Source organism: Bubalus kerabau, chromosome 7 (genome assembly GCF_029407905.1).
Source record: "Bubalus kerabau isolate K-KA32 ecotype Philippines breed swamp buffalo chromosome 7, PCC_UOA_SB_1v2, whole genome shotgun sequence".
In the NCBI taxonomy this organism is placed as follows: domain Eukaryota; kingdom Metazoa; phylum Chordata; class Mammalia; order Artiodactyla; family Bovidae; genus Bubalus; species Bubalus kerabau.
The window spans coordinates 27,475,515-27,485,128 of NC_073630.1; positions in this window are offsets into that span (position 1 = coordinate 27,475,515).

Genomic DNA, 9,614 nt, shown 5'->3' on the forward strand with positions numbered 1-9,614 from the left:
TATTGTAATGGTATTGAAGATGACCATCTGTTGATTCTAAAGAGCCAAACAGCATAAAAGCTAGGAGACATGGCATTTGAACATTGTTGTTATTGCTTGCCAGAGTAACCCAGATTTGTATACTTCCAACTGTGTAGTGAACTTATTTTTTGCATCTAACAAAATAATAAATAATAATAGTAATAAATCTTGACTAACTCTAAAGAATAAACACATTGTAAAGTGTTGCTAATGTAGATTCCATTAAATTGACCATAAACACAATAGTCCAGTTTTTATGCTAGGTGACTTCAAAGATTCTTTAGATACCTAATACAAGATGATTTATAGCTTTTATCTTTAGAAGAACATTTAAGATTGATATATTTTATTTTTTCATGTACCATCATACTAAATATATGCTTAACACATTAAAAGAAATATATTTCAAGAATATATATTAAAATAAATTGTAGCCAAAAATTTAACATGTGTAAGTTTAAGATGTCAAGTGCCTATTTTCACTCATCTTTCAGATTTTGTAGGAACAAGGAAAATTAACTTAGGCACTATGAACTTCAGGTACCCACCTTGAGATGATGACTGAGTTACCAAAAAAGAGATGCATCTATGGAGGTAGGAATATCTACTTTAAAAGAAAAATCACACACAGTATTTTAGCACTGTTGCTGTTTGTAGCTTACAATAAGAAGGAAAGACAAAGCAAAAATGTTTAAAAGAGTCCTGCATGCTGAGTTATAAAAAGTATCATTCATTTACGTCCATGGAGTTCTGGTAAGCTAAGACGTGTTACCATCATAGAAATTTTTATCTTTTTCATGAAAAACTGAATATTAACAGAATCATTAACACTTGTTGATAACTAAACACAAATGAATTTCCAAAGTTATTTTGTACTCAAGATAAATTCTTTTGGGAAAAAGACTTCATGAATATTTTCTGATTTTTCCCAATTATATTACATTTCTATAAATAATTCTAATACAATTTAAAGAATATTTCAACTATTCAGGTAGTTGAAATATTTATTCTCAATTTTTTAAGTTACATGAAAGCATTATTCAATCAAGTTATCCAGTTAACCCCATTCAGTTGTTATTTTTATAGAAAACTTAATTCTGTTTTACTTATGTTGCTGGAATGAGAGCTCTTAGAGAATCAATAAAAAATAACCCTTGTGGTCTCTGACTGGTATTCAGCCCTTTAAGAATTTCAACAGTAGGAAATGGTATTAGGTCACAGACTAAACAGCTAGTGCCTCTTGGCATCTATTTATATATTTATATATTGCAAACTAAACCAGGAAAACAAAAGCTGACTTCCCCCCAAGATAATTTCTCATGCAGTGTTGACCCCGTATATCTTATAGTGAATATTGACAGGACTAACTTTTTGTATATGTAGAAATTCCATATGTATTATTCGTATAAGTCATTTTCAGGACATGTTAATATAAAATTGAAAATTTTTTCTACCTTGCTTCTATGAAGAGCTCTAAGTGCTCTGCGGATACAAGAGCACTGTGTCCACCAAACATAATTTGTTGTTGCTTTCTAAAAAAACATGTAAATTATCATTTATACTATTTACAAAATATTCAGAGTAACTCACTGAAGTTTAATAAGCACATTAGCAAGTTAGACTTGTATTTATGACTCTTAGAGATGCTGACAATTCTGTAGATCTTAGTAATATTGGTTTTGAAACCAGATTACCTAGTTTTGATTCCAACTATACAACTTAAATGCCTGTGTGATCTTGAACAACTGTTTAGCCTCTGTAGCCCGTACTTTCCTCATCTGTAAAATGGGTGTAATAATAGTACTTACCTCACTGAGTTGTGAGGATATATATTACGTTACACAGAAACTAGTGTTCCCTCTCTTCTATCCTGTTTCATGGTATCAGAGTTCCTGAGAGATTGAATTCTTGTTCAGAAGATTACTTTGTATATATGAAATGGACAGACCTTGTCTTTCAACAGACCTGATTGTTCCTCTATACCAGATGTAGTATCTCCCCCTTACTAGAGATATTCTTTATGGAAACTTTCTCTTCTCTCCCTGCATTCCCACTGAAATCCCTGTTTTAGGTGTTTTGCTACTGGTCAGCCCTGTTCATTGATGCCTTTTCACTGGTTTAATGTAACTGATAAAGTTTCAAATTGTTTTGCAATTTTCTTAGACTGGAAAGACAGTACATCTGTTAATAACTACTGTGTGTTAGTGTAACATAAATAACAGCAGTTTTCCTCTCAGGTTCTTGGTGGGTGGAGGAGCAACTCACTGTTGCTTATGACAAGGGTGTTAAAATGGGCATGAGTATACTCAATGAATTTTCTAGGGAAGTTATATGTTTTACCTTTAAATATATAAGAATATCAAAGTGTACTGTGTTAGCTGTGTACTTTGACTACTTAATTATGACACAAGTCCTGGTTCTAAGTGCTGTGCAATGGTGTGTAAACTAAAACTATCGCCAAGATACAGAACATAAACTAGTGAAGCAAATTAATGTTAACTCATCTAACAGTAATATTGCTAATTGCTGTTTTGTAGAGAAAGCTTGCCTTCCAAAATTTTACTTAAGGAAGACCTATTTACTTTTCTAATGAAAGTGAGAGGGGTGGTGGTGGTGGTTTAGTTGCTAAGTCGTGTCCGACTCTTGTGACCCCATGGACTGTAGCCTGTCTGGGATTTCCCAGGCAGGAGTACTTGAGTTGGTTGTCATTTCCTTCTCCAGATGATCATCCCAACCCAAGGATCGAATCTGGATCTCCTGCAATGCAGGCAGATTTTTTTCCGCTGAGCCCGCGGGGGAAGCCTATATCTGTCTGCTGTCATGGGTTTTATTAGAGAATTATATGTAAAAAATTTAATCCTTCATAGCTAACTTAAGTACTTTCAACATGTCTTGTCAGTTTTATTCATATATTTTTTTTCTTTTTGCTGAGGAAGTGATTAGGAAGAATCACTTGGTAAAACTAGGCTGCTGCTGTTGGCGGCTGTTGCCTTTCTAAAGAACCATTTCATGCCTTGATTCTGTGAACGTGCTGCTACCAAGGGTGTGGTCCTGTGATGACATCTGTCCCAGAAGTCTGCCTGTGAAGACATCACTCAGTTTAGAGCGATAGGTAGGTTAGATAAAGTAGGTGTTTAAACCAGGAACATTTCTGTTAACAGTACACACTTGCAGTACTTTCTGCATGATAACCCAAAGTTTTACGATAATAATGAAAGATAGTTGCTGATGGCTAATATGCCTGTATGTAAAACTGGATCTTCTTCAGATAGCAACTCTTTGAAATGGAAAAGAATTAGTAATTTATATATACATTGTTACTTATTGAACTTCTTATGATTTTAACTTTTTGTGAGCTTTGGCAGAGATAATTCATAGGAGTATAAGAAAAAATTAGAGAAAGGACTCAAAACAGTGAAATAATTGCTAGTTGAAAGTGAGCCATCTGGAATTTCAGCATATTATTGTATATTTTATTTTTTCACCCTATGTATTCCCCCCCCCTTTTTTTTTTCTTCCCTTTCCTTACTCCCACCTCCTTCCTAACATACCCTATTCCCAATTCTCTGGATTTTTGAGTAAAATATGTGTGTAAGTGTTATTTTATGTCTTCATCAACATCATTTCCTATCTGGCAGGCTATTGTCCTTAGCAACAGCAGCAGAAACAAGCCAAGCCATGGGCTCAATAATTGCAGGTAAAAAGAATAATCCTTTTAAATGAAAAGGCTGACTACTACTCTTGACTTTCCTATTGGCATAATGCATGTAGAATTGTTCAAGTACCAGTTATTAACTTCTGCTCATTTCTACAGTGACATTGACATGATGAGCCTTCATATCAAGGCTGTGACAAAGTTTTACATTTGTTTCTGTAAATGTGCTCATTAGAGTATCATACATCCCAGTAGAGATAGGCTCTCAATATATGCATACACTCAAGTTTTCAGCTCTAAGATACTTGGCTGATACTTGTTAATTTAAAACCCACTCAACTTTTCACACCTGGGAAATTTGGAAAGAACAGTACAGAAGTCATCCAAAATCAACAACACAATTTGATTTCTCTTTGAAAAAGATTAATGAAAAATGCAAACCAAAAGTCACCTTTACTAAGTTTAGCAGAAGAATGATTTTGGTAGAAATAATTCTTTCCATAACCTTCAGTTTCCATATAAAAGGATAACATTTTTTCTTAAAGCATATGAATTGATAATAAAAATTTTAGATGCTTGTGAAAGGAAACTTCTTAAAGTTTGAGTGAGAATCTGGGAAATTGAAGTGCCACTTAAAGCATTAGCTTTTTGTAAAAGAATTGTGATCTGCCTGAAAATCAGTAGAAGAGAAAACCTAAGCAGGTTATCTTTTAGAAAGGCAGAGTGTAGATAAACAACTTAAAAAAGGAAATCTGAAATTAATAATTGAGTTAATGGTATCTAGATGAACAAACCTAGTAAGGGTTGGAGCTGGTGAGTTATTAGAGGTGAATTTCTAATTCCCTAGGATGGTATGTACCAATGAGGTTATAACCCCAGGTGCACAAAAATGTCAAGTATATTATCCTCCAGTAATCTAAAGTGTTCAAAGCACTTCCGCATATAAAGTTTAGTAGAGATTTCGTCTTCCAAGTGAGAATAGCATGCAGACGGCCACCTGGAGAGATGTGAGGAAAGATTACAAATTATAGACTTTTAATAGGAAAGGTGGCAACGTACTAAAGATGAACTTTATTCTAAACATCATTTATTTTACCTGGAGCAAATTCTGATCACATGGTTGTTTTATTGCAATTATCTCCTTAATGTTAAGTTTATCAGCTTCTCAAGTGGCTCAGCAATAAAGAATCCACCTGGCAATGCAGGAGATATGGATTTGATCCCTGGGTAGGAAAGATCCCCTAGGGAAGGAAATGAAAACCCACTCCAGTATTCTTGCCTGGAAATCCCATAAACAGAGGAGCTTGGTGGGCTACAATCTATGGGATAGCAAAAGTAGGACATGACTTAGACTTAGCAACAAAAACAGTGGTAAGTTTATTCAGTGATACACATGTGCTCTCATCCAGAACAATCCAGTCAGCTTTAGGTGGCACAGCAGCCAGGTGTTTGCTTCACTGTCTTGCTATTCTTATGTTTTAACAACCCCAATACCAACTAAGCAATCATTTCCCTACATCCACTATGTTGATTATCATGAAGAGCTAGAATTGCTGTTGCTGAGTGGTTCATGGAAGACCATATGTGGAATTAATGCCTCTGAGATGCTATGCTAGAATGCAGGTGTTTTAGGAAAATGCACTAACTAGAAAGATGAGGGAAGATGAGAAAAGAAAACAGTGGTAAGGAATGGACCATCTAATATTTGTATATTAAGTGAGTAAAAGAGATAATGTAAATGAGTGCTCTATGTAAATGGCAAGAAAGGACTTTTGAAATATAAGGGGTGATCTGTAAGGGGAAATCTTGAATTAAATAATGAGCAAAATCTAGCAAGAAGGGGAAAGTAAAAACATTTCTAAGACTTCTTCCATAGGAAAAATGAGGTTAAGAGAAAAGGATAGGGAAGAAATGGAAGTGCTCTGCTGCTGCTGCTCCTGCTGCTAAGTCACGTCAGTCGTGTCTGACTCAGCGATCCCATGGACTGCAGCCTACCAGGCTCCTCCGTCCATGGGATTTTCCAGGCAAGAGTACTGGAGGGAAGTGCTCTTAACGTCTTTAAATAAGGTGAGGGGATAATGCATTGGGGATAAAGTTCTTAGGGAAACAGTTCTTACTTTGTTACTAAACAATGGTAGAGAAGTAAGTACTTGATTCTGAATTCAGAGACAAATAATTCTTAATGGGTATAAATTAGAGTAGAACTTCGTATTGAGAGGAAAAACTGAATAGCAACTTTATCAAATTGGCAAAACTAAGGAAAAGAAAAATGTAAGAAATTCAGTAATATTAAAAAAATAATAAACATAAGATGGAGAAACATCTTGTATGCTTGCATGGGAGCAATCATTACAAAATGTCATTTTTAATATTACAAAATGTCATTTGTCATAAATACAATTCAAAATAAGTTTTTTGAAGTTAAGTAAAAGGAGATCTAAAATAATATACATAAACGAATGACTGGAAATACTCGGAAAATACATTGAGAAAAGAACAAGGGAAACTTGCCCTCGTAGATATCAAGGAAGGATATAAAAATCATTTGAATTAAATCATTATGGTATTGATAGTAATATATATCAAATAGATAATGGAAAAGAATTAATATAGAATAGATCTAGAAATAAAGAAGATATATACCTATATACCCATTGGTAACCCATCAACAAGGAAATGAATCTAAAACCGTTTTGTAGCATGTACATAGAAATGTATGACTAAAGAAAATTCACTTTGGCTAAAGTTACCATAACCAAAACTGAAGGACAAATGACAGAATTGAAAAAAATTACAACATGAAAGATTGGGCCAATATCTGTAATATGTATAGATTTCTTCCTACTTACCAAGCAGGAAGTGTTAAAGAAAACATATTCAGTGACACTTGGTGATAAGAAAGGATCATCAAGATAGGTATAGGGACTATTGGAATGGGAATTTACTGTGAGGGAAAAAGATTGGGCTCAACTCTGAATACAACATGGGCAGGTGGGAATTTATAGCCAAGGAACAGGCTGGGAAATTACCAAGAGGGAAATACTGAACACAAGGAAGTGTCAGAGTGTGTCTGGGTAAACCCACCCAACATGATCTTTGCTGAAGACAGACCAGGGTGATTAGACAAGGAACCTGATCAGATATTGTGGGTAGATTTTGGTAACTGACTTATTGGCAAGGTTCTTACCAAAACTAAGTTAGGCACAGATGGGCCTAGAAAGTTCAGGAGCCTGACTAAAGTTTTTGTCAAGCAAAGAAACTTTGTGCAAAGTGATCGAATAGAAAATGACAAATAATGTGAAGAGGCAGTTCATAGAAGAGTAAATGACAAACCTGCTTATAAAAATGCTCTAATTAGATAGTAGTCTGGAGTAGGCAAATTAAGGTAAATGATAAGCAAGGTATGATTTTGTTTACCAAGCTCATGTGTAAGATAATAACACTGATGACCTGAATATAGGAAAAGGGTTCTCAAATGCTGTTTTTGAAAATTAAGTTTGTTGCAACATTTATAAATAGAAACTTCGAAAAAAAAAAAAAATAAAAAATAAATAGAAACTTCGTAAGATATATTTAAAAAGATATATTAAAGTGTATATATACTACAGCCTAAATCTCACTCTTAGGAATATAACTTACAGAAGAGAAATCATTATTGAATATGTACAGGAACATGTTGGAGCATGACTTTGCATGGCAAAAAACTGGAATGCATATAAATGGAGGAATAGTTACATAAATCTGTTACATATGCTCCCAGAAATGTACATCCTGCTATGCAGCCTTTAAAAACTGAGTTTAAGCTACATTTTGGAGTTGCAGGAATTTATATGAGGTGATGTTAAAAAAAAAAAAAGCAATAGTATATTATGAAAATTAAAAAAAACCCTGTGTTTGTTTATGTGTATGTGTATACTCTGTATGTATGTGATTATTTGGCCATGCAGAAAATACAGTGTATACCATGCTTTTTGTTAACCTATCTGTAATGGCTGATTTGCATGAAAAGGAGGAGAGGTAAAAGTTAACTGAAAAAAGCAAAATATAAGATTACTAAAGGAAAGTCAAATATATAATATATTCAAGGATTTATGTAAAGTGTGTGTGTGTGTGTGTGTGTATATATATATATATATATATATATATATATACACACACACACAAATTAAGCTAATTCAGGGAAGAACATCGCAGAGGTCTTCCTCTTTGAAACTAGAAGACACAGCACTACTCCCACCTCAGAGATCTTGAATCCTTCATGATTCTGCACCACATCTCTCTCCTGAGGCTAACAAGTGTTTGTGTTCTATGAAGAGTTATCTGACATCACATGCATGAAGAGTGTGAAGGACTTCGAACATCAACGTTCCACTCTGTTCTTCACGAGTCACCGCAGTTTCAACTTCTCGACCTCAAATCTGTTTCTTTGTCAGTGAGCCACCAAGCCCTGGGGAAGTGTCGATTTTTGCTTAACTTCCAAACTCAGCCTGATTGTTGATGCTCCCACTTCACAATCCTGGACCCACAACGATAGAAGGGGATCATGCAGAGAAATAGAGATGTTGTTTCAAGTTGGAACTTGTATTTATTCTTTCCCCTAGAAGTACTTTATAGATTTGTGTTAGAAGTTCAGATAATATTAAACATTAAGTACATTTTTGAGGACTAGTCTGAGAGGATAACCACCAGCTTTAATCTTGTTTTTAATGGAAAATAAAGTATAATGTACACTAAAAAAAGCCATTTACAAATTAACTTTATACAAACAAGCTGTAAATTGGAGACTATATTAGGAAAGAATCTTGTAAATGATAACACTCATGCAAATGTTAAACTTGGGGGTGATCTGATTTTGACTTGTTGATGGACTTGGCTATTGTGATTAACTCAAATTAATTTCCTTTGATCTTTACTGCTGTCTTTGAGATTATCCTGGAGCTTTCTCCCTATCCAGATTGACCAACCTTCCAAGGCAGACTGGAAGCCTCTTTTTCAGTCAAACCTTTATCTGTATTTGGTTAACAGTTATTTCCATTATTTGTGCTGCAGTATTTGGCTATGAGCTTTTACCTGCATTTCCAAGCCTAAACAGGAACCAGGGATCATATGAAAGTGGAAAAGGGAAGTTAACATTTATTGAGCACCTACTGTGTGCTAAGTTGTTTCATGATTATAGTAAATATGAAGTAGGTATCTCACATGAGGAATAGGCCTTCACAAGTGTAAGTTTTTAGCATCATGTAAGCAGTGGAGCAAGTTTTGAAAATTTGTATAATTATTCATCTCTAACTTGTATTTAAGTATAGCATATGTAGTTATAGAGTTCATAAGTCAGAAGTGCTTGTTGTTGGATTTTCACAATGCGGACACACTCTGTGAAACCAGCTTCCGGATCAAGAATTGAACATTACTGGAGTCTCAGAAGCCACCCTGGTGCTTGCTTTCACTCACTCTTCTACCTCCTCCCCACAAGGGTAACTTGGCTTCCTTGTGATTGTCACATCAAAATAGTTTAATTTAACATTAGTTTTGACTCTGAAATTTATACAGATCGAATCATTGAGTATATACTCTTTCATGTCTGGCTGCTTTCTTTCAACGTTGCTGCTGCTGCTGCTAAAGTTGCTTCAGTCGTGTCCGACTCTGTGCGACCCCATAGACAGCAGCCCGCCAGGCTCTGCCATCCCTGGGATTCTCTAAGCAAGAACACTGGAGTGGGTTGCCATTTCCTTCTCCAATGCATGAAAGTGAAACGTGAAAGTGAAGTCGCTCAGTCGTGTTTGACTCTTAGCGACCCCATGGACTGCAGCCCACCAGGCTCCTCTATGCATGGGATTTTCCAGGCAAGAGGACTGGAGTGGGGTGCCATTGCCTTCTCTGTCTTTCAGCGTTACGTTTGGATAATTCATTGATCTTGTTACATGCAGTTTAGTTTGCT